The following is a 26,366-nucleotide window of genomic DNA, read 5'->3' as shown; positions in this document are numbered from 1 at the left end:
TATAACCTAAGTATACCATGGCCCTGGGGCCATTTCCATCAGTTCTGGGCCTATATAAGGTCCTTTACCCACCCTCTTTCATTCCATACGAATTTATAAAACCCTAAGAGAGAGGAGAGAGAATGGAGTAGAAGAAGGTGAGGAGAAGAGAGAGAGAGAGAGTTGGCGATTGTTCATGGGATTCGATCTCACCACTCCACGTGCTTAACCACCGCTTCCTTGTCGCTATACTGGCGATTTCGATTCCATTTTTAGGTAAGAAATCATAACCCTAACCTATTTTAGGGATTCAAATAGAGTAAATGGTGAAATAGCTAACCTATTTCATACTATACGTTGTTGTTGTGCCGTAGACGAAGAGTTACTGTTCGAACTGAGTTCGTTACGAGTCTACCGGTGAAAGGTTATGGTTTTCAAGGCTTTCAATGTCAATTAATGATTTATGATCAAGAGTCCACCACATTGAGTCTAACTATCCAAATTTAGGTATGAGACTGCTTTGGATAGAAGTCCCTTGTGATGGACCCCATAGCCTGCGATCACTACCAAAAAATTGACCAAAGGCTACGGACTTTGGATGTTTTTGGCTACGGATTTAATCCGTAGCTAAATCCTATTTAATTTGTAGCTAAAGCTTGCATCCCCAACAGAATTTTATTAGAGATTAATGGGGCTTAAGGGGCTCCATGAGACCCATTGGAATATGTATGTTTTATCTAAGCAGCCCATATATTCTGATATATAGTTTCAATTGATGAGCCCAAAAATTAGGTACATTGAAGGTCTAGGTAGACCACACAGCAAGAAATAATAAAAAATAAATTTCTATCATTAATATTTTATGGGATCTTCTTACAGCTTCGATATAACTTCTTTTTTGGATCAACCCTTAAAATGATCCGTTAAAATGAATGGACGGAGTGGATCAGTAACATACATCACGGTAGGCCCCACAAATATAAACACTTTCCATCTATCACCGGCCCCAAAACCAAATCCCTTCTAATCCTACTACGCGAGCACCTCCAAATAAAAATCCCCTTTTCTCTCTCGCGCCCGCACCATCTCCCAAAACCAAATAAAAATCCTCTTTTCTCTCTCACGCCCGCGCCATCTGCTAAAACCAAGCCCTCTTTCTCTCTCTCTCTCTCTCTCACTCAGCCTCTCCCTTTCCCCCGCCCTCTCTCGATCTCCCGCGCTCCCTCACCCTCTCTCTGTCTCTTGGCCCCATTCCCTATTTCCCAACCTCTCTCTCTCTCTCTCTCACTAGGGTTTTCAAAACCCCCTTTCACCTAAACCCACCATTGATCCGTGAGAGAGACTTGGAGAGCACTCGAAAGAAGGAGAAAAAGAAGAAGAAGAAAAAGGAGAAGAATGACAGGAAATCCAGACATCGGTCAGTCTCTCTCTCTCTCTCTCTCTCTCTCTCTCTCTCTCTCTCTCTCTCTCCATTTCTGAAATCTGTGGAGTGGGTTTTGAATATTGAAAGGAGTGCCCACCGTGTTGTGTGAGGGTCATCCAAGCTGTCCATTAGATCTGCATCCCATGTTAGGCATACATCTCAAAATCTAGGCTAATGCACTCCAGTTACCTGTTTCAGAAACAGGTACCTGTCGGACCCATAAAGGCTAGCTGACGGTCTCTAAATGCGGTGGGGGCGAAGTCTAATGGTTGCTTGACCGACTTACAAGCCTCATGTTCTCTTTAACGTTCTTAAGAAAATCGAAAGTTGTTGTCTTTGTAGCCTTTTCTTGTTTTTTGAATGATTTCCATTAAGGGATTAAAGAATTGGATCGTGGCACATGTGTGAGAGATGTGCAATCAAAGCAACTGTTCATTTTTTCGAATATGAGTGTGGCCCACTTGATGAGTGGATTGACCTGCTTTGTAGCAGGGTATAGTCATGGTTGGATCTACTCGGTGATAGGTGCAGATCCCACATGACTGGTGTGCTGGCATATGTCCTCTTATTCATCTCTTCAATCTCTGTGTGTTTGAATTCTTATAGGATTTTCAGGTTGTGAAACATCCATTAATCTTCATCATCATCAAAGCCTTATACCAACTAATTGGGAAACATCCATTGCTTTTGAACAAAAAATAAAAATAAAAATCAACTTTTGTATTTTTATGCAAAATACCGTGAAACGTTGGATGCATTGGATTCTAGTTACACAATGCCATGGTATTTGTACGGCATTCTCCAGATAATTCTTAATTGATCAGTGAGCAGTTTTTCTCGTTTTGATGGGCATTTCCGCCGAATCCTCTGATGCCAATTATGGTTTCCCCAGTAAAGAAAATCTGGTTTCTGTCTGAGCCTCATATGATAACCTATTTTACATTTCATGTTGAGTGCACAAAACAAGTTTAAGAATGTAGAACCTTTTTATCTCATGCAACTCGCTCATATAAATCTAGTTTTTGTTTGATATGTGCATGCAAAAACCAGATCTTCTAACACATGAAATGTGATATAGGATTCCAACACATGCAAAAAAATTTGGATATGCTCGTATGATCTAGTAATTACAAAAATTAATCCAAAATTTTTTGCATGTGCTCATATGAATCTGGTTTCTGTCTAGTAATTTCCAGCACAAAATAAGTTTTTATCGCTCATGTGCTAGAAAATCTGGTTTCTGTCTAAGCCTCATATGATAGCCTATTTCACATTTCATTTTGAGTGAACAAAACAAGTTCAAGAATGTAGAACCTTTTCATAACCTTTTTGTCTGAAATTTTTTGGATTCCTTTTTATCTCGAAGGATATGAATCTGAAAATGATGTGATCTGTCACCGCACTGCAAGTTCTGTGAGTATCTGTTTGTTCCATGCAAAAATTTGTATTCTCTTATGTTTTTTATTTTGAATATGCCTTTGCTAGCCTCCCCTCTTTGAGTCCTACCTTACAGTGGTACCAGTACCACTGGAGCGCACCTCATTTCTCTATGTTTTGCGAGTCCATATTTACATGCACAGTGATTGATTTGTTGAGCCTACCATGTCACTTGGGTTATTGTAAAAAATTATGCTCTTTGAAACCCAAAAAGGAATTGGGTATAAGCAAATCAACATGGGTCAGTGTAGATGTCTCTGTTTTGATTGTTTTCCCCAAAATCTAGCTGTTATATTGGAAGTTGTGTTCAGGTGCATGCTAGAGTGGAAGCTCTTGCAGTGGGGAAGTTATCACTAAACTTGATGGGTTTTAGCAGCGTGGCCATTTCTATTTTTGGAAATCAGATCAGCATTACAATCCAGAGCCGTCGGCCGTTCACGCAATCTATACTTCTCACGGTGGAATATCTCAACACTGCAACACTTGGGCCTAAAAAAGATTACAAATCAAGTAGGTAAATAGAATTCATCCTAATGACTTTGGAAGTAATAACTCTTTCCCATGTTTGAGATTTATTTTAAAATGTTGATTGTGTTGTTGAGTATGTATGGCTGATTTCTATGATGTGTCCACGTAAAATTTTCATTTAATTTTTGAGGAGAGGTGAAGGCCTCTTGAGAGAGTTAAAATTTGAGTCCTACACATCAATGCAATTTGTGTGTAGAGCACTAGATTTGTTAATCTGAACCGTTGTGCACCGAAAACCTGTGCACTTGAAGCAGTTGTTAACTGCTATTTACCAACCTGTTTTAACAATACCTGCCTTTGCCGAATGAATTCTCAGTTCCCAGCATCTACACTTGGAAAGTGTTGGTGTTCATTGTAGTATTTCACCACTGTCATTTGTGGATTGGGGCGGCTCTACAAATATCACAAAGGCCTGATAGTTGTTTGGTTTTTCCTCTCCATTTTTGCAGTAATTGTGTGATATCATTCATATTCTCTTATTTTTGAACTTGCATTGAGATGCTCTTGAACTATGTTCTGGTTTCTCAGTCATTGTTTTGAAAATCATGAAATTACAATGTGAATTGAGAACTTGCTTTGAGAATTTGTGGATTGCTTTGGGTAAGTGCTCATTTTGTCATATTTATCCCCTTTGATATCTGTCCTACTACTGGGGATATGATTTGATTCAATCATGTACCACTGACATGGCTCACAAATTCTAATTTCCACATTATTTCCTTTTTTCCTTTTAGGTTGCTTAAGTTACGAAATCTGGAGATAATATGAGGTGACACAAATGATGGACGGGTTGGATGGCCTTCATACATCACATGGCCCCAACTCTGTTTTGAGCGTAAGTGGGAAAATATTGTTGATCAGATAATTTTTTTATTAAATTTCGTTGGTACCTTTGATCAATGATCGAGACCAATGATTCCAGTTTTATATAGACTCCTAAGAGAATATTTGTTGTTTATATTTCAGGCAATGAATCGAGAATACACTGTAAGTGAGTTCAGAACTGTGGTAGATACTTTGAATCAACTGGTACCTGAAATACAGATTGCAACAGATATAATTTGCAGATTCCCAGGTATGTTACCACTAGATGTAGTATAAATTTTCTATTCATTAATTATACCACACAAATATAATTTGTGGATTCCCTGGTACTATAAATTTTCTCCCATCAATTTAGGAATAGCTTTTAAATGGTATATTAGCAAAAGTTTTATAATCCACTTCCCACCAAACATCAAGTTATTTATTTATTTATTTATTTATTATGATGACAATTTATTATTATTTTATGCATGACTTAGTTTTTGAGAACCGCATGCCAATTGAATTGGATCGTAGCTAAACCTTAGCTCAAGTAATGTTAGGGTGGAGCATAGGGTAGGCTTCTTGTAGTGAATATCTTGTAGCTATATAACTTATATTTACATTGGTGAGAAACAATTCTTGGGCCTGTAGATCTTGGGCATGTCGACCGTTTATTGATTACAATATTTGACAGTTTGAATGGGAAATGGCAGAAGGAACTCGAGAAAATTGGGAGGCAATATCCGTTTAAACCTTTGAAGCTCAATTTTCTTTGCCATTATGAGTTTCAAAATGTTGAATTTGGTCTATATGCTCATTGTCTCCATTGATCATTTTCTGTTTGCCTTTGTTATAACTTGTATATGTATGTTAATTGAATCATATTGGCATCTGATTTTTACACACCTCACTCTTGAATCTGAACATTTGTACATCTTTTATTTTCCCCATATGGATGTATGGCGTGGAAGGATAAAACACATGCATCAATGGGGGCCCACAGATGTGGGATCTTCACTCTGACAAAATGTCCTTTGGTGTCTTCAGTCCTGCTTTCCAATGCTGGTGTAATTTCAGATTGGATGTCTTTGCTCCTACCTTTGGCTGTGGAAAGAGGAGTTTGTGTAATTACCAATATGGGTGCAAGTAAGAATTTCTTATCATTCACTGAGCTTGCAACATTTCAATTACATGATATTGATGAATAGTTGTTTGTTATTAACATGTCTGGATCTTTTTCTTAGAAGTAGATCTACATGTTGCATAGGTAGCAGTCCTAAATATTTTTTATTTATAGTCTGAATTTGGTTTTTTGTCTAATTAGCTAGCAATCAAAGGCCTCAAATGTTTTTTTTTTTTTAAATAACTTGTTAGTAAAGAAGTAATTTGATTTGGATTTTTTACTTCTTCTTCTTCTTCTTCTTGGTTTTTGGATTGTTGCAAAAAAAGGCTGCAAAACAGAGGTTTATTTTGTTTTTTAATTTTTATTTTCAAGTGGTTTGATTTGGGTTTTCTCTAAAACAGAGGCCCTTTGTCTATTTAATCAGTTAAATGATTGTTAGGCCATGCTATATCCATGATAGGTCTGCAATTTAACCGCTATGCATAAGACTTATGCAGTTCATGATTCTCCACCATAGAAACAATTATGTTTTCCATGCCAACTTGGAATTTGTAAAATGGACCTGCTATCTGGTGGAACACGTGTATACATCAAATGTGCTATGAATCAAGTTTTCTTAACTATGATTAGCCCATAGACCCGAGTTTTGGGCTAGCACATCTAAATTGTGGCTCCACCTGATGAATAGTCAGGATGTCAATCACGTGTGGATCAAGAGTCCCATTGGAAAATTCTGAAAAAATTCTGAAAAAAATAAAAACTTAGCCAAGTAAGTAAGAAGTAGTAATTAATTAATTAATTTTTTTTCTACATGTTTTTGTCATCCTACTAGGAAGTGTCTTAAGCTTGATCATTTCCAAGCCCCATGGATTTCATTTTTCTTTTCTACAGTTTATCTTGGTAGGCTTGAATTCCTGTGAGTTTTCTTCAATTATTCTAATCAGAATCTTGTTTTCTCCTAACACATTTTTTTTTATATAGGTATGATATGTTTTTTTAGGTATGATATGGAAGACAACTGCAAGAGCACTTAGCTGCTCTCAAGTATTGCGCCTAGCAACTCATATCAACTTCCTTGGTATGTTTGGGTGGCAATTGGATCTGGAAATTTGAGATTTTGATTCATTTGTTTCATGGCATTCGACATTGGAATTGGGATGGTGCAATTGGATAACTATTACAAAGAACTTGAGGACTGAAGAACACAAGTCCTCTAATAGACATCATATGACCCCTAAGTAGATTAAAATCTCAATTTTCCATACACTAGCCAATGTGGAGTGAATAAGTTTTTATAGAAAATAGCTTGGTAAAAGCCAAGCCAAAAAAACCCTTATAGGACCGTAAAGGCCATTACGTAAAAGTAACGGTGGCAACTGCTACACGGTTCGTGGTTGTAATGGCTGTAATGGCCATTATGAAAAAAATGACCCGTAACTGCTGTTACGGTGCCCATAATGGCCATTACACCCCTTGTAAAGGCCCTAATTGTCTTTTATTGGGTAGATACAGTTTTTTTTTTCAAAAAAAAAAGGAAGAAAAAAAAGAAGAAAAAAGAAAGAAAGAAAAGAAACTGGAAAGGCTGTTACGGCCTGTATCGTAAAGATAATGGTGGTGGCCGTTACAGACACTGTCGGAATTCCTTGAATCTAAGACCTTGCCCAAGAGCACTTTGCTTTGAAAAGGCGGGGGCATTGTTTGGTAAAATCAAAAGTCTTGAGGAACTCTATAGCCTAATAGATTACAGAAGAAAAAGGGAAAATATTCGAGCTACACTCTGTATGGATAATATTATGCATTCTTCCAGTCATTTTTGGTTTCTATGTAGCAACTCCTTGTACTGTTTACCAGACCTTATTTCCATTTTATTTGAGCAAAGTATGAATATTTACCTTATGTGGCAATTATTGGCTGGTATGCATTCACCGAATGCCATCTTTCTCCTTAGAGATACTGCTTTGAATAGCTTAGTAAGCTAGCATTTGTTTTTTGTTGGCGAGCATTACCCAACTGCTGATTCGACTGCTCATTGACTTGGCCATTTGGATTTTCTTTTCTTTCAGAGGTTCCCATGGTTCTGAATCTCCTAACTTTGTTTTGTGGACATCTATATATGTCATTTTCAAATGGTTCATCCATGCTTTTGTCTCACTTTGGTAAATAGACTGACTCTCTTCTTCTTCTTTAAATTTTTTTTTTTTTTTTTATTTCCTCACTTTACGATGTTTGAGCTGAAGATTTGTTACAATCCTATCTACGTTACAGGTGGCCATACCCATTTCTTGACTTGTCATCCCCTTATGCTCCACTATGGTAAGTTATTGCCTTTTTGAAATTTATATCTAATTTTTATGGATTTTTATAGCATAATTTTGCAGGAATTTTGATTTTGCCAAATAATGCCTCCATGAATTGAAATACTCGGAAGGTATTTCTCCACAAGAAGAAATACCAAAATACCTTTATTTATTTATTTATATTTTCTCTGAAAAAACAATGAATATGAGAATTGTGGGGTCCACATGGTATATGTAGACATCCAACCCCTCCAATATAGGGCACCTGAACATGATTATCGTCAAGCTAGATTATTTTTTTCATTTGTTGTATATGCACTTGTTTCTTTTATTGTTGAATCTGAAATTTTTATATGAATTGATCTATTAGGGCATGTACTTGCATTGATGAGAGACGCCATTATTATTTTTGGTTTTTTTTTTTAAAAGAAAAAAGCTACGGCTAATAGCTGTATCTTTAGATCTAGACACCGTAGCTATTTCTCACTTTGGCCTATAGCTACGGATATAGTAATACTTTTAACTACAAATATTATCCGTAGCCGTATGTAGATTTTTACAGAAAATATGCTACGGATTAAATCCGTAGCTATTTGCATCAATAGCTACGGATTTAATCCGTAGCTATTTGTATCTATGGCTACGGATTAAATCCGTAGCCAAAGCTTTTTTGGCACATGTGCTCAGATACGACGTATTCCGTGTATTGCACATATATATGAACTATGTTGAATATAGCGTATTCCATGTGTTTGTTGAAATGTTTGAATGAGTATAGAATTATGATTTGTGCATGCCATGATTATTCATCGTAAATATATGATTGTTGCGTGTGTGACAACTCCTTATGAAAGGATTTGCCCTAATATAGGTTATAACTAAGTTGTATCATGTATGTTGAAATGTATAGTCCAAGTGTTTGATAAAATACCTGAATGAGAAAATGCTTGTTGAAATGTAATTGATTAGGGTGTTGAGATATGATTCTCGATCCCCTTATCTATAGTTACCATTTCCTTCATATAACCTATCTTACTACTACGTGTTTTATGGATGAATGCCTATGTATGTTAACATGTACTCTATGTGTTCGTTAAAATGCTTTTATGAGATTTATATTTAAATTGGTTGCTACATGCTGTTTGGACTAGTACATATGAATGCCCATTGTATTTGAAGTGTGATTGGGACTACTACATAGTCCAGGCAATCGGAAAAGTTTCTCGAGTAGTGGCCGAGGTCGTTTTGCCACACAAGACACATTCGATGAATCCAAGTCGTACGCCGTTCGTCGACAGTGGTTAGGCTAGGCGGAATGCTTACGCACTCCATGTCGATCAATTCAACGTACGCTCGTACCAGTCGAGCTCATTAAGCAACCCGATTACCCTAATGTATGTTCACCATGTATGGACGCTACTGCTTGAATCTAAGGTACCAACTTACCAGTGAAAAGCCCGTTTAACCTTGGTACCTCAATCCGCTAAGACTCATGAGTTGGACATGGTGGTATGGGACACCGTAGTCGAGCTGTCGGCCTACGCTGGGGCAACGAGCCTCCCCGTAGTGACCAGTGAGCAATCCAAATTCGTGAGCCAAATACGGTGGTATGAGACACTGTATTCGAGCTGTCAGCCTACGCTAAGGTAACGAGCCTTTCCCATAGTGACCTCGAGTATACCCTAGGACTACGCTAAAGTGACGAGCCTTTCTGTAGTGACCTTGAGTATAAACTAGGCATGTGCTGAGGTGACGAACCTCTCTGTAGCGACCTAGAACTTGCCTATCGTATGTGATTAACTAAGATTGACGACTCTAGATGGATCATCGTTTGGGTAAACGATATAAAGGGAGGTACCTTAGCTTCCCGAATCTGCAGTATAAATAAACCTAAATAAATTACTTGGCTAACACGACCATGCACCACATTGCATGTCCTTTGGCGAGGAATAACACGTTTAAGGAGTTTGCTATGCACGATCGTGAGATGATGTCGCTGAGGGAGTGCAGGCGAGGGCATGTATCATTACAACATATCATTCTTGCATTAACAAGAGTACTTAGGGTATCACTGTTGTACTGCTTTATCATTACTGCTTGACTAAATTGATAACATGTTAACCTTTGCCTTATAGCTCCACTGAGTTGATCACTCACTCCCACTCTGGGATGGTATTTTAAAACACCAACCAGACTCTGGTTTAGTTACAAATGATGGTGATGCTTATGAGCCGGAGCCTGATTTTTATGATGACAAGGAGTTTTCCTACATGCAGTTATCAGGCGGGTCTATGTAGGTCATGTTTTGATCGACGAAAATTATTGGGATGCTGACTAGATGACATTACACATTTTATATATTTTGAAATTTTACATGTAATTAATTGACCTGGTAACATGATCATACTCAGGAGACTCACTTATATGTTTTATATACTTATCACAGTCTTCCGCTTGCATAATCTAACTGTCTCTGGAGTATGATATGCTGATTTGGTATAATCCCACTCATGTTTAATGCACTAATATGGACAACATTTAATCATCATTACCTATGTTGCATAAGTGATGTGTTAGAACTCGGGAGTTGGGCTCCTGCTCGACCCCCGATTTTCAGGGCATTACATCTGTGGATCCTCAAATTCACTAAGGGCTTGTTTGGCTGGACCGATCCCACGGTATTAGATGGGATGGGATTCAAAAAACATCATTATTACCCATTGCAGGGACTGTTCCATGGGATGAGCTTAATTCCCTTTTTTGTTTGTACCACGGTGGTACATTGAAAGGATATATCACCATCATTTGAAACTATTGACAATAACAAACTAAAAAGAGTGAATACATGCGAAAATGAGACCCAAAATGACTCAAATAACCAAGGGGACCCAAAACCCCACAATTCAGGGGGACCCGGAGGTGCCCATACACATTTGGCACCTTGGGAGGGGGTGGCTACCGCCCTACCACAGTGGCACTGCGCCGAGTCCAGAGGACCACTGCTGCTCCACGCCTACCGAGGTGCACCTCGATCCAGATCGCATGGGCCGGTCGGGCCAACGCCCATACATTGTTGTGGGGCCCACCAAATCACATGGGACCCCTTTTAACCCTTCCATGTGCTCCCTTTTCCTCCCTTACACACCTCTAAGTTCTCCAAATCTCTCAAAACCTCATATTTCTTTCTCAAATCCCCCTTATTCCACCATCTTCTTCATTTTCTTCACCACCTACTTTCTTTCCCTCATCCTCCTCAAGACCCTATCTTCTACTATCTCCATTTTCCCTATTTCTTACTCATTTGGGCACAAAGTCCATAGCTTTGTGCCTCATCCTTCAAAAAGTCCCCAAATCCACCTTCATCATAAGGCTATTTGGTTTCCAAGGCTCTTTTTGGGTTTGTGGTTGCCATTTTCTCTCTCTCCATAATTTTTTCCCTCATGGGAAAGAAGAGAGCTCCTACGGATGAAGCCGGGCCTAGCCGCCCTACTCGTCCAAGGAAGAAGGCAGGCACCAAAGCTAGCACAAGCACTGCCCGAGAGCAAAGGTCGAAGCGGGATCTTGATCCCTAAATCCCAGTCGAGAGAGCTCTATCGACGAGCTTCAAACACGGTCGTTTTCATGGCCGTAGGGTTGTGTTTGAAGCTCATGTAGATGAAAAGCTATTTGGGTTATATCCGATGATGGACCACCTAGCAGACACCGGTTGGGGTCCCATATTCGAGGGCAAGTCTTACGCTTGTGAGAACACTGTTCGAGCCTTCTACACCCATATACGGGACCCATCGCTGGAGCCTCTGCAGTTCAAGATTCCTATAGGAAGGCAGGAAGCAACAGTCGATGTTGATTTGGTGGCCAGGATCATGGGAATTCCCCGTGGAGAGGTACATGCTAGCAAAGAGAATCTCGAGAACACGAGAGAAAGAGATCGCCGCACGCGTTACCTTTGCGGCCGGCTAGCTCACTGGAAGAAAGGTAGATGCCTCCCCTCGATGGAATTAACATACGAATTTCGCCTGCTTTACTACATATTCACCTATAATGTGTATCCTAGGTGGGGCAACCGTACCGAATGCATTCGCTTGATGGTGGATTTCCTTTATAGAGCTGGGCAGGGAGACAAGTTGTGTCTACCTACGTTCGCCCTGTTACAGATAGTTCAGACTACGTGTTCTGTTAGGAATGATATCTCACTTCCATTTGGCCGACTAGTATGTAAGATTGCTTGAGAGTTCGCATACAGACTTAAAATGGATGACCTTGTGCCGATTCACTTCATTAATGAGACTATGCTTAACAACATGGGGATTGGCCCTCGATAATGTCAAGCCCGACTTGACAAGTATGGGGATGAGACTGAAAGTGAAGAGGAAGAAGGTAATGAGATAGAAGAAGAAGATGAGTCAGAGGAAGGAAGTGAAGAAGAAGAGAGTGAGACAGAAGAAGAGGAAGCCCAAGGCACTGATGAGGGCTCTCCTCCCACTGCACAGAGGTGCGATAGTGATCGGGCTACTATAGAAGCCTGCTCGGCCCAATTTGAGAAGGGTCAGGCTGCCCTGCCACGGGAGATCACAACAACCCAAGCCAAGCTTGAAGAGAACCGAGCCTTCATGAAGTGAAAATTTAGTAAAGTATCTCGCACCCTGAGAGCTATCTTGTGCTGTCTGCAGGATAATGGTGCACCTCCACCATCGCCAGATTCGGACGACTAGTCGTACATGTAGTCATCTTTTGGTTTGCTTTGTTGCTTGTTTTCTTATTTCTATGTATAGCCTTGATAGGCTTAGTAATGTGGTAGAGTGGTATGTAGGTTTTAGTATGTGTAACCTTGCTTAGATTAGCTCTCATGCATCTTCTGTCATGATCCATGTAATACTGCATCTCATGTATTGTGACAATTTTGGTAAATAAAATGCATGAAGCTTCTTTGGATATGAAATGCGAATGATGTATGGATGCGTGTATGATCTTATGCTAAATCTCATGGGCTGCGCCCTATGTTGTATATAGGGAATGCCACCTAAGTTCACACAGAGTACGACACGTCTTACACTTGGTGACTCGATTGATGGGGCTCCTCCCTTAAGTGATAGTCACATGGACCTTAGTTCGGGCCCGATTCACAAGACTATGCCAGATCTCAGCCGGCCATTAGCCCCACTAATGGGCCAACACCTGTTGCACCACCGGTTCCTGAGCAGAACCGTGCATCTACTTCGACGCCACACGTGCCTCAGTCGGCTCCTCCTACTGATAGGTTGGAGCAGATGATGCTCTTGATGCAGCAGCAACAGCAGCAGCAACAGCAGTTTTTGACCACCATCGCAGGGGCCCTCGCCCAGAGCATGAGTGTGGTTCCACCTGCATCACCCGTGCACCTTACTGGAAATGTGGGTGCTGACGGCCTATTTGAACGATTCTAGCACTTCTGGCCTCCCACTTTTGTAGGTACTCACAAACCCAGGGAGGCCGAGTATTGGCTAAACCGCATCTCTAAGATGCTAAAGCCGTTGCACTGCACTGAGGCAAAGCAGGTGGAGCTGGTCACGTATATGTTCGAGAAGGAGGCCAGTCGCTAGTGGGACAGCATTCTCCGGACTATTGCTGTGGGATACATATGGACGTGGGCGGCCTTTGAGACCCTCTTCCATGAGAAGTACTTTTCCCTCACGTATTGTCATGAGAAGGAGAGTGAGTTTCTTCACCTCTGTTAGGGAGGGATGACAGTGGTAGAGTATGAGAACAGGTTCATGGAGCTGGCCAGATATACTCCCCTGATATTAGCAGACCAGCCGATGTGGATGCGGCGGTTTTCTGAGGGCCTGTGACTTGAGATACACTCGAAGATGTGTTGCGCTAGCATATCCACCTATGCTGAACTAGTGGGCATGTCTCTGCGAGCTGAGCAGGATGCGGACAGATTATCCCATACTAGTGTTCATATGGTTCCTAGGCTACGACCTGAGTTATCAAGCAGGCCGTTCCTTGGCAAGATGCCCCGTGCAGACTCGCCTCTCAGGCCTGCAACTCCACCAGCCCCAATGAGGTGAGCAGACTTATGGTGCACTTACTGCAAGAAGACAGGCCACACGGATACATATTGTTTCACCAGGATGAGGGACAATGGCTTCTTGCTGCCTCAGAGGATCAACCGCTAGCTTCCTCAAGCTATTGCGGCCCCACCTCTACAGTCAGCACCAGCACACCCATCTTTTCGGCCGCCTGCACCTCAATTTAGGCCGCCTCAACGGCCTATGATACTGCAATTGAACCGTTCTCAGTAGGCATGAGTACATGCTCTTACAGCTGAAGCGTCCGATTCAGCAGCTACGGTGCCTTTAGCTTTTGAGGTCACTGCCTACATCCAAGGTACACCAGTATTTTTATTGGTGGACACTGGGTCCACTATCTCGATGATATCATGTTCTGTAGTCAAACACTTAGGGCTAAAGACGACCTCGATGGTTGGGGTGAGAGTTATCGCAGCACCAGGAACTTTTACATACACCACCAAGTTATATGAGGGTTGCTTGATAGATTTAGAGAGAAGGACGATATGCATTGATCTGATTGTCACCACGATATACCATTTCGACGTCATCCTTGGTATGGATTGGCTTACTGAAATGAGGGCCGAGATCGACTGCGAGATCCGACTGGTGATGGTGCACGGGCCCGAGGGCACGACTTTTACTTTCCCCGTTCAGGTCAGTTGCCCCTTCCGGGTCCTTTGTTATGTTGCCCTCTTAAAGGATCATGATGGTACGACGCTTGCAAACACGCCAGTAGTTTGGGATTTTGAAGACGTGTTCAGTAAGATACCTGGACTAACTCCTCAACGCGAGATTGACTTCACTATCGACCTAGTGCCTGGTGCGACACCTATATCTCTACCGACTTATCGCATGCCTCCATGTGAGATGGAGGAACTGAGGAAGCAGATCGATGATCTGTTGGATGCTAGCTTCATACGGCCTAGTGTGTCTTCGTGGGGAGCACCTGTGCTGTTTGTGAAGAAGAAGGATAGATGTCTACGATTGTGTATTGATTATCGCGGGCTGAACAAAGTGACAATGAAGAACAAGTATCCTTTGCCCAGGATAGATGATCTGTTCGATCAGTTGAAGGGGGCACAGTATTTTTTGAAGATCAACTTACAGTCTGGATATCACCAGTTGTGCGTCAGGGATGAGGACGTGCAGAAGATAACTTTTAAGACCAGCTTTGGGCACTACGAGTTTCTTGTGATGTCGTTTAGACTTACAAACGCACCAGCCATATTCATGGATCTGATGAACCGGGTGTTTCGGCCGTATCTATTCCGATTCATTATCGTATTTATAGATGACACCCTGATATACTCTAAGAGTCAGGCAGATCACGAGGAGCACCAGTGAGCACTCTTTGATACTCTCAGGAGGAACTAGTTGGTTGCACAGTACAATAAGTGTGACTTCTGGAAAGAAGAAGTCAAGTTTCTGGGACATGTAGTGTCCAAGGAATGGATAGTTATGGACCTTTCTAATGTAGCCGCAGTTCAGGACTGGGAGCAGCTTGGTTCGGTTACCAAAGGGAGGAGTTTTCTTTGCCGGACAGGCTACTACTATCGATTCATCAGGGATTTTTCTAAAATAGCCAGACCATTGTCTCAGCTGACCTAGAAGGATCTCAAGTTTGCTTGGAATGAGAAGGCAGAAGCAGCTTTTCAGGAGCTAAAGGACAAGCTGACGTCCTCCCCTGTGCTATTATTGCTAGAGCAAGGGGTCAAGTATACGATATATACCAATGCGTCTCATGTTGGTTTGGGTTGTGTTCTAATGCAGAAGGACAGAGTTATTACCTATGCATCGCGACAGTTGAGGAAACACGAGGAGAAATACCCTACGCATGTCTTGGAGTTGGCAGCCGTCATCATTGCATTAAAACTCTGGAGACATTACCTCTTTGGAGAGGAGTTCGAGCTCTTTTGCGACCACAAGAGCCTTAGGTACATATTCACATAGAGGGACTTGAATATAAGGCAGCGATGATGGATGGAAACCTTGAAGGACTTCAAGTTCAAGATCTTCTATCATCCTGACAAGGCTAACTTTGTGGCAAATGCGTTGAGCTGCAAGAAGATGATAGCATATGCGGCTCCGCTGATGATATCAGAGTGGGATATGGTAGAGTTTGTGTGAGACTTTAAGCAGAAACTTATGGTCGAGGAGCCATTCGAGAGCATCGCACATATTCGGGTTCAGCCACTTATCGATGACCGAATCATTGTGGCTCAGGAGGAAGATGAAGGGTTAGCGGAGTTGAGAAAGCGAGCCAGTGATGATACAGACTCTGAATGGAGAGTTGGTACGGATGGGGGTTTACGTTATCGTGGCTGCCTATGCATCCCAAATCTTCATGACTTGGGGAAAGGAAGTTCTCGAAGCCGCTCACAATTCGAGGATGGAAATGCATCTTCACAGTACGAAGATGTATCGAGACATGAAACGCTCGTACTGGTGGGATAACATGAAGGCCCACATAGCAGATTATGTGTCCCGTTGTCTCATGTGCCAGTAGGTCAAGGCAGAGCATCGTCGACCTTCTGGACTGCTTCAGCCCATGCCTATAGCAGAATGGAAATGGGATTTCATTTTCATGGATTTTATCTCAAGGCTGCCGAAGACACGGAAGGGACAAGATTCCATATGGGTGATTGTGGACCGATTGACAAAATCGGCTGATTTTCTCTCTATTAGAGTTTCGAACTCCGCAGACAAGTTGACCAGGTTGTACATCAAGGAGATTGTGCGTCTACATGGAGTTCCTATGGAGATCGTGTTGGACCGAGACACGCGATTCACATCTATCTTCTGGACTCGTATCCAGGAAGCAATGGGTGTGAAGTTGAAGTTTAGTACCGTGTTCCACCCACAGACTGACGGGCAGACAGAACGGATGAATCAAATTCTGGAAGATATGTTGTGAGCCTGTATGCTGGATTTCAAGGACAGTTGGGATGATTGTCTTCCTTATGCAGAGTTCGCCTATAACAACAGCTTCCAGGCAAGCATTGGCATAGCTCCTTATGAGGCCTTGTATGAGCGTCCCTGTCGAGCACCGCATTACTGGGCAGAGGTTGGCGAGAAGAGCTTGATTGGCCCAGAGTTAGTTCAAGCGACCTCAGAGAAGATCGACATTATCAGGCGTCGACTTCTGGCAGCACAGAGTAAACAGAAGAGCTACGCCGATACGAGGCGGCGGCAGCTAGGGTTCGAGGCTGAGGACCACGTATTCCTGAAAGTTTCCCCAATGAAGGGAGTCCTCCAGTTTGGAAAGAAAGGGAAACTCACATTGAGATTCATTGGCCCATTCTAGATACTAGACCGAGTGGGTGTGGTAGCCTAACGCCTTGCTTTGCCCACACTACTCGTAGGCATGCACAACATATTCATGTGTCGATGTTGAAAAAATACATTCCTAAACCTTCCCACATTATCAAGTGGGAGCAGGTGCAGTTGAGTGAGGACGCTACTTATGTACTACGAACGACTCGTATCCTAGATAGGAAGGAGCAAGTGCTGCATAGTAAAGTGAATCCATTGTGAAAGTTCTGTGGACACACCACACTGAGGAAGAGGCGACTTAGGAAACAGAAGCCGAAGTCCGAAAGAACTATCCTCAGATTCTTGAAGAGTACGAAAAGGTACTAATTTCGAGAACAAATTTTTTTAAGGGGGTAGATTGTAACGTCTCGAAAAAATCTGTACAAAGACCCGAGGACCACCTCAGGCAGAAATCACTAAGGACCAAATCCTTTAGAAATTAAACGAAGATTAATTAAGGGTTAAACAAAATCACTTGTCGAATTAGCCTAGACAGCTTTCAATACGAACTGCAAGACCTAAAACCTGTAAAATCACTAATGCAATATTGCCTAGAAATCTAGGATCCTTCTCAAAACCTCGTTGCTCTTGGGAGCATCATGAAACTTTGTATTAGACTTGGACCGCGCATCGAAAGTTCGATTATCGCAAAACTATACGGTTATGATCGCCTTACTGGGCTTGACAACCATCTTAGAAATTAAGCCCTAATAGTATCCAGAAATACACAACTTGACCCCGAAGCGAAGTGTGTAACAAACGCGAATATCTTTAGGAAGTGAATTGAAACTTAAGTGAATTAAGCTGTTCGCTAGTAGGCCAAATCTAAAGATTCAGACCATCAGATTCTAACCCAATTACACCCTCAGATCAGAAAAAAATTTCAACACATGTCAGTGTACTTGTGGCCCTGATCGAGTAACGGTGACCATTGAACTGAAACTGATCCTCCGCGGTCGATCTGTAAATTCGATCAGACCGAAAACTTAACTTGACCTAGATCCAATGTCAAGGAACTTACTCCAGACCGAATGCAGAAAAGGGGCCTCCAGATGTGCTCCGTTGGACCGAAACAGCCAACTTTTGGCTATAACCTAAGTATATCATGGCCCTGGGGCCATTCTCATCAATTCTGAGCCTATATAAGGGCCTTAAACCCTCTCTCTCCCATTCCATATGAATTTCTAAACCCTAGGAGAGAGAAGAGAGAAAATAAAAGAAGGAAGTAAGGAGAAGAGAGAGAGAGTTAGGAGTTGTCGCTGGGATTCAATCTCACCACTCCACGTGCTTAATCACCTCATCCGTGTCGTTATACCTGTGATTCTGATTCCATTTTTAGGTAAGAAATCCTAACCCTAACCTATTTTAAGGATTCAAATAGAGTAGATGATGGAATAGCTAACCTATTTTATGCTATATGTTGTCGTTGTGCCGTAGACGAAGATAGTGTTCGAACTGAGTTCGTTACAAGTCTATCGACGAAAGGTGTGGACTATAAACGTTTAGGTTATGGTTTTCAAGGCTCTCAATATCAGTAATGATTTATGACTGACTTGATTACTGTCACATGTGCTTAGATACGACGTATTCCATGTATTATGCATATATATGAACTATGTTGAATATAGCGTATTCCATGTGTTTGTTGAAATGTTTGAATGAGTATAGAATTATGATTTGTGCATGCCATAATTATTCATCGTAAATATATGATTGTTGCGTGTGTGACAACTCCTTATGAAAGGAGTTGCCCTAATATAGGTTATAACTAAGTTGTATCATGTATGTTGAAATGTGTAGTCCAAGTGTTCATAAAATGCCTGAATGAGAAAATGTTTGTTGAAATGTAATTGATTAGGGTGTTGAGATATGATTCTCGATTCCCTTATCTATAGTTACAATTTCCTTCATATAACATATCTTACTACTACGTGTTTTATGGATGAATGCCTATGTATGTTAACATGTACTCTATGCGTTCGTTAAAATGCTTTTATGAGATTTATATTTAAATTGGTTGCTACATGTTATTTGAATTAGCACATATGAATGCCTATTATATTTGAAGTGTGATTGGGACTACTGCATAGTCCAGGCAATCGAAAAAGTTTCTCGAGTAGTGGCCGAGGTCGTTTCGCCACACAAAACATGTTCGATGAATCTAACTCGTACGCTGTTTATCAATGGTGGTTAAGCCATGCGGAATGCTTACACACCCCATGTCGATCAATTCAATGTACGCTCACACCAGTCGAGCTTGCCAAGTAACTCGATTGGCCTAATGTATGTTCGTCATGTATGGACACTTCTGTTTGAATCTAAGGTACCACTTATCAATGTAAAAGCACGTTTCAACCATGGTACCGTGATCCGCTAAGACTCATGAGCCGGGCATGGTGGTATGGGACACCTTGGTAGAGCTGTCGACCTACATTGGGGTGATGAGCCTTCCCGTGGTAACCAGTGAGCAAGCCAGACTCGTGAGCCGGGCATGGTGGTATGGTGGTATGGGACACTTTGTTCGAGCTATCGGCTTACGCTGAGGTGATGAGCCTCCCCGTAGTGACCGCAAGTATAAACTTCGAATATGCCTATCGACTGTTTTTCATTAGGGGTGATGCCCTATAACTTGCCTATCGTATGTGGTTAACTAGGATTGATGACCCTAAATGGATCCTTCATTTGGGTTAATGATAGATGGATCATCATTTGGGGTAATGAATGAAGGGAGGTACCTTAGCTTCTCAAACCTGCTGTATGAATAAGCTTAATAAATTACTTGGCTAACACGACCATGCACCGCATTGCATGTGCTTTGGCGAGGAAGCGCACTTTTAAGGAGTTTGCCATGCGCGATCGTTAGACGAAGTCACTGAGGGAGTGCAGGCGAGGGCATACATCATTACAACATACCATTCCTGCATTAATAAGAGTACTTAAGATATAATTGTTGTATTGCTTTATCATTACTGCTTGACTGAATTGATAACATGTTAACCTTTGCTTTATAGCTCCACTGAGTTGATCACTCACTCTCACGTTCTGAGATGGTGTTTAAACACCAACCAGACTCTGGTTTAGTTGTAGATGATGGCGATGCTTGTGAGTTTGAGCTTGATTTTTATGATGACGAGAAGGAGATCTCCTACATGCAGTTATCAGGCGGGTATATGTAGGCCATGTTCTGATTGACGGGAATCACTGGGATGCTGACTAGATGACATTATGCATTTTGTATATTTTAGAATTTTATATGTAATTAATTGACCTGGTAACATGATCATACTCAGAAGACTTACAATTACTTATATGTTCTATATACTTATCACAGTCTTCCGCTTGTGTAATTTAACGGTCTCTGGAGTATGATATGTTGTTTGATATAATCTCACTCATGTTTTACACACTAATACGGACAACATTTAATCATCATTATCTATGTTGCATAAGTGATGTGTTGGAACTCTGGAGTTGGGCTCCTGCTCGACCCCTAATTTTCAGGGCGTTACAATTTCATCTGATTTCGAGAAAAAAATAATATCCTGAAAAAAGAAAATGAAAAAGATATAAAAAAATGTGAAAATTTTGACAATGTTGAAAAATGAAAATATTTTGAAAAAGAAAATGAGAGTTTGTATTTTGAAAAATAAATTAAAATTGAGAAGTTCGATAAAAATTGACAAGTTTGAAAAAAATGATTTTTAAAAAATGGAGAAGTTAAAAAGAATTGAAAATTTTAAAATAAAACGATATTAAAGAATCGATACTTTAACAAAAAACAAACATTTTGAAATGAAAAATAAAGAAGTCGAAAAAATTTGTGATTTTGAAAAATAATTTTGAAAAAAAAATATATCATTTTAAAAAAGAAAATTAAAAAGTTGAAATCAAAATGATGCTTTTGAAGGAAAAAAAATCGGCATTTTGGAATTTTTTAGGAAAAAAATTAAAATTTGAGAAATTTTTTGAGATTTTGAAAATAAAAATTCAAAATTTATATTTTAATTTTTTTTAAAGATATTTTATAATAAAAATGATATTTTGTTAAAAATTTTACAAGAAAAATTAAGCGTAAAAAATATACATTTTGAAAAAAAAAATATGTTATTTTTAAATGGAAATTGAAATTTATCTGTGAAAAAAAAAAAAATGTAGCCTGATCAGGGTGAGTAACTAGTCAAATTGAGGGTATTGATCAATTATATAAAATGAATGGACTAAACATATAAAATGGGCCAAATATTTTGGTCAAAATTGTGACCCAACTTATTGACCTTGCGAGAACCTAAGAATTGATGTTGGTAAGTTTTGTGGTTTCCCTTATGATGTGTGTCGAACATCAACACCGTGCATTTGATGTATCCCCTTTAGGTTAGGAGATATCTCAAAAATCATCTGTATACGAAACTCAGGTGGGCCATACCATCTAAAACCATGTGAAGACATCCTAAAAAATATAAAAGCACTTGGTGGGGCCCACATGAGTTTTGGATGCGGCTGAAACTTGGTCTGACCCCTCATCCAAGTGGGGACACACATAATGAGTGGGTTGGATATGTGAATCACATTTAGGCAAGCCCAATATATGATTATGAATGTTTTAAGGAAACCCCTCTTCACTCCATTTAGGTGAATTACAAATTACCCTTAACATACTGAGTAAACTCCGTGGGATCCACCATTATTTATTTATTTTTATCCACTCCGTTCATCTATGTTAACGGATAATTTGAGGTCTAAAGAACAAAAAGGAAGCATATCCAAAGCTCAAGTGGACCACATTACAGGAAATAGTGTGATTGAACCTCTACCATTGAAAAATTCTTAGAGGCTATAGAAGTTTTGGGTCAAGCATATGTTTGTGTTTTCTCTTCATTCACATCTTTTTGATATTATGAACAGGTTAGATAGGTTAGATGGCAAATAAACATTACTGTGGGCCCAAGGAAGGTATCATCCATAGAGATTGTTATTCCATGTTGTTTCGTGTGGCATGGTCCACTTGAGCTTTGGATTTACTAAAAATTTGGGATTAACCCACACCGTTCATCCATTTTTCGAGATCATTTTAGAGAATTATCCAAAAAATGAATCATATCCAAAGATTAAATGGACCACACCACAAATACCAGCTGAGGTGATGATTTTCCCCGTTAAAAAATTTGTAAGGCCCACCATAATGTTTATTTTCCATCCAATCTGTCCATAAGGTCACAAAGACCTGGATGAAGGGGAAAAAAAATTTCATATTGATCCAAAACTTCTATGACCCCCAAAAGGGTTTCAATGGTAGATGTTCAATCCCCCACATGCTTTCAATCGTGTGGTCCACTTGATAGTTAAATCTGTCTTATTTTTTTGTCTCAAGCCTTACGACGAGCTCACCATATGGATGGACAGTTTAGATATAACAAATACCTCGTGATAGGATCCACAGAACTTACTGCCGCCACCCAGCCCCCTCTCTCAAGCGGTAGATTGGCTACTGACAAGTTGATAGGTAGACTACTACTGAAGCGACGTCATCAAGTTCTGTGGGCCCATCATGATGTATGTTACGCCGTCCATCCCTCTTGAGAGATTATTTTAGGGTAAGATCTAAAGAATGAGTCACATCGAAAGCTCCAGTGGACCCTACCAGAGAAAACAGTGGGGAGAGGGACACCACCGTTAAAAACTTCTAATGAGGGATGCAGATTTTATGCTAAAGCCTTTGCAGGAAGTCCCTACGCAAGGAAGCTGGGTGGGGGCCATCACCATGTTTTAGGGAAATATGCTCCGTTCATCCGTTTGTTGACCTCATTTTAGGAAAATCGACCAAAAACGAGGTGGATCCAAAACTAAAGTGGGCCACACGAGAGGAAAAATTAGGGAAAAAATACCTACCGTTGAAATCTTCCTGGGCTCCACGTTGATGTTTACATGCCATCTAAACCATTTATAAGGTCATTAACATAGGGATGAAGTGAAAATACAAAAAATCTATCCCGGAAAAAAGCTTTTATGGTCATAAAAATGTTTCAACGGTTCTCACTAAATCCCTACTATTTCCTCTTGTGTGGCCCACTCGAGTCTTGGATCCACCTAATTTTTTGTAGCATGTCCAAAAATTATCTTAGAAAATGGATGAATGGAGTATATTTCCTAAAAACATGGTGGTGGGCCCCACCAAGCATACTTGCGCAGGAACTTCATGCGAAAGGCTTTCGCAGGAAATCTGCATCCTCTAACGGGACTAGTTAGGGCCGGCGCCCTAACCAACCGCTCTCTCTCTCTCTCTCTCTCCACGCCTCTCCATCTCCCCTTCTCTCCTACGCCTCTCTCTCTCCCTCTACGCCTCTCCCTCTCAAAAAGGATGGATGGATTAGATTTCACACAAACATATCGGTGGCCCACCCAGCGTCCTTGCGCAGGAACTTCCTCGTCTCTCTTCCTCTCGATCTCTCTTCCCACTCTCTCTCTCTCTCTCTATCTCTCTCTCTCTCTGTCTCCCTAACCTTTCTTGTGTGTCTTTGATTCACGAACGCCCTGCCCACACACGCCCTCGCTCTCTCTCTAAAGCTCGGTTGAAGACTATTTGTCGAACGTATGGTATTTCTCTCTCTCTCTCTCTCAATGCCGATTTAGGAATTTGGGGATTTAGTAATTTATGGATTTTTGATTTGATGTGGACCTTGATTTAGGGATTTGCGGATTTTAGGGCTTACAGATTTGAATGTGGACCCTGAATTGGGGTTTTTTTGATTTTACAAAATAGGGATTTGGGGATTTTAGGATTTTGGGGATCTGAGGATTTTTGGAATTGGGCATTTCACCTACTCAATTTTGTATTACCTGATCTGGTTTACCATCCGAGTCACTCTTGACTCAGGCATACGTTCCCATTTTTCAGCCTCTTCCCCTGACGAATCAATACGAGAAATCAGACCGTTTACCAATGGGCCAACAGAAAGGTTGGGTCTGCATATGCTTTTATTGATGCAACCACTGCATACCAACATCATTTTTTTGGGGTAAGGTTTTATTTATTTATTTATTTATTATAAGAAGAAAAGGTCATGAAAAAATTGGTTATGGCTACTTAGATTACATGCAGTTGAGAAAAGTTTTTTTTTTTTTTTAAGAAGAAAAAGTAGTGAAAATTATGTCTCAGGATAACTGTAACTATACTGCAAATATAAGTGTATGACTGGCCCACATTTAAAGCTCAAGTGTGGACCCACCTTAATGTATGTAACATCAGCCCTATCCATCAGTTTCGTGATCAGCTCATGCTAGGATGAGAGGCACCATAAGCAGTTGGGGTTAAACAGCTACCATAACCTTCTAGGGGTGCACAAACATTTTATTTCAGGCCCACATTTGTGTTTTCCATTCACCTTGGTGAGAGTAAACTTATGAATAGGCTAGATGGAATATTAACGTCATCGTTAACCCTAAAAAGTTTTCAATGGTGGGTGTTTCCATTCCACTCTTTTTTTCTTTTTTTTTCTCTCTCTGGTGTGGTCCCCTTGAGTTTTGGATCTTCCTGATTTATTTTTAGTCTTTACTTCCTAGCATGATATAACAAAACTGATGGGATGGAGTAGACATCATGATGAGTGGTAGGAAATTGGATTTGTTTTTTACCTTGACATGTAGAAGCATTCCATCAGCTTGACCTTCTAGATTATCATGCATTCATAGTAATATTCACGCATTGTTCAAAAGCTAGAGGTGTGGGCCCATAAGGTTTTGTACAGACTTTCAAATGGCTTACTTTAATGTGAGAGATGTTCCATTGCCCTCAAGAGGATACTCATGCTGCTAGTTGCACTCGGACACTTGCACAGATCAATCCATTGACTTGGAATGTTCCATGGTTGTTATGTTTAACTATATCCCATTTCATTAGGTGCATTTTATACATTCTGTAATGGAACATGCTGATATTGACAGTGTTTTGACATGACTAACTCTATACTATAGATAAGTTGCAGGCTGATATTTGCCCTTCTACTTGTTTGACTTTAGAACTAATAGTAAGCGGGAACTATTGGTCATAGGTCAGTGAGCGGCGCATGCTTTTCAGACAATCATGCCATATGGGATATCTACAAGTTAGTAATATCCCTTTGCATGTGTTGTAAAATTGATATGAAAAAGGCCACAAATCTCACACTGAAGTTGGTTTTTTTTTTTTTTCAAATGATTTGTATTATGACTACTATCTTGCCTAAGGAGTGCTTTACTTTTTATAATCTTAGGAGGGACTGTTTACGTTATGCCTTGTAGTTGTTGCAGTTTTTTTGCTCAGCATTGTTGCTCTAGCGAGGTGGTGTAGCCACAGTTAGGATTTTGCACCTTCTAACGTAAAGTCCCTTTCGTTGGAGCATACGATGCACATTGTTCTCTGTTGGCTACCAAAATCCAGTTGTTGTAATTAGATAAGTTTTCTAACGAACTTGGTAAAACCTATAAGTATCTACTTACTTTATGTCATATACCTTTTTGTGGTTGCCATTTATTTTCTCTACTTTAAGATCAGAATCATGTAGATATAAACACATTATTCAATATTTATTGTAATGAAATCAAACATTCAAACATAATGCAAGTTTCTTTTAATTAAAACTATATATTAATTTTCTTGAAAAGAAGGTTGAAAATGCTAAAAACGTATGATTTTTCTTGATTTTCTTTTTGCAGAATTTGAGGATTTACTTCATAACGAGTTTGTGCTTGACTGTGGATGTGCGTTTGGGTACATTTTTGGAGGCATTCAATGAATGTGCAGAGATAAGTCGGCAATTTGAGATAGGTAAGGAGCTTATTTTTAACCTTGTTCCCATCCTAGGTCGGTCGAAAGTTTCAATTCACTCTCAGTGCTAGTTTCAATCCACTCGGTCGAAAGTTTTAATCATGTTTATGTTCAGGTCCCATCAGGACTACTTAGCAGTAAGAGAGGTGGATGTAAGTTCTCGAAACCTTAAATTAATCTTGAATCATTTATATCTTTATCACTTCATTTATATGCTGTCGTTAGGGTCAACTTGTAACTCCTCAGAACCTGCTTTGCCATAAGACATTACGGTGCATGATGGTTCCTAGTTGGTTAAGTTGCAAATTATTATTAAGAGTTGGTTGGATATCTTTTATTTTTTGTAAATGTTGTTAATAGTTGGATGGATGATGAATGCACTTGCGAATGTAAATGAAAATAAAGAACTTATAATATATATATATATATATATATATATATATATATATATATATATATATATATATAATATATATATATGTTATCGATGGAGGATACCTTGTTTAAGGGGACATGAAATTCTTGTAGCTTATGCTATGGTGCCCCAATATTGGTTGTATGTTACTAGTATGTAGTAGATAATATTAGGTCCAATATTTTTTATATG

At 40.2% G+C, this 26,366-nt stretch overlaps 1 long non-coding RNA gene across 1 annotated transcript; it reads left to right on the top strand.

The window, feature by feature from the left end:
- The first annotated feature begins 1,270 nt into the window (after nucleotides 1-1,270).
- Nucleotides 1,271-4,455, top strand: LOC131236073 (uncharacterized). The gene is made up of 4 exons (XR_009166519.1): nucleotides 1,271-1,396; nucleotides 3,151-3,353; nucleotides 4,102-4,202; nucleotides 4,334-4,455. It is a non-coding gene; the product is annotated as an uncharacterized LOC131236073 (long non-coding RNA).
- Nucleotides 4,456-26,366: the final 21,911 nt, after the last annotated feature.

Source organism: Magnolia sinica, unplaced genomic scaffold (genome assembly GCF_029962835.1).
Source record: "Magnolia sinica isolate HGM2019 unplaced genomic scaffold, MsV1 ctg183, whole genome shotgun sequence".
Taxonomy (NCBI): Eukaryota; Viridiplantae; Streptophyta; class Magnoliopsida; order Magnoliales; family Magnoliaceae; genus Magnolia; species Magnolia sinica.
This window is presented reverse-complemented; position numbering and strand designations above follow the sequence as displayed.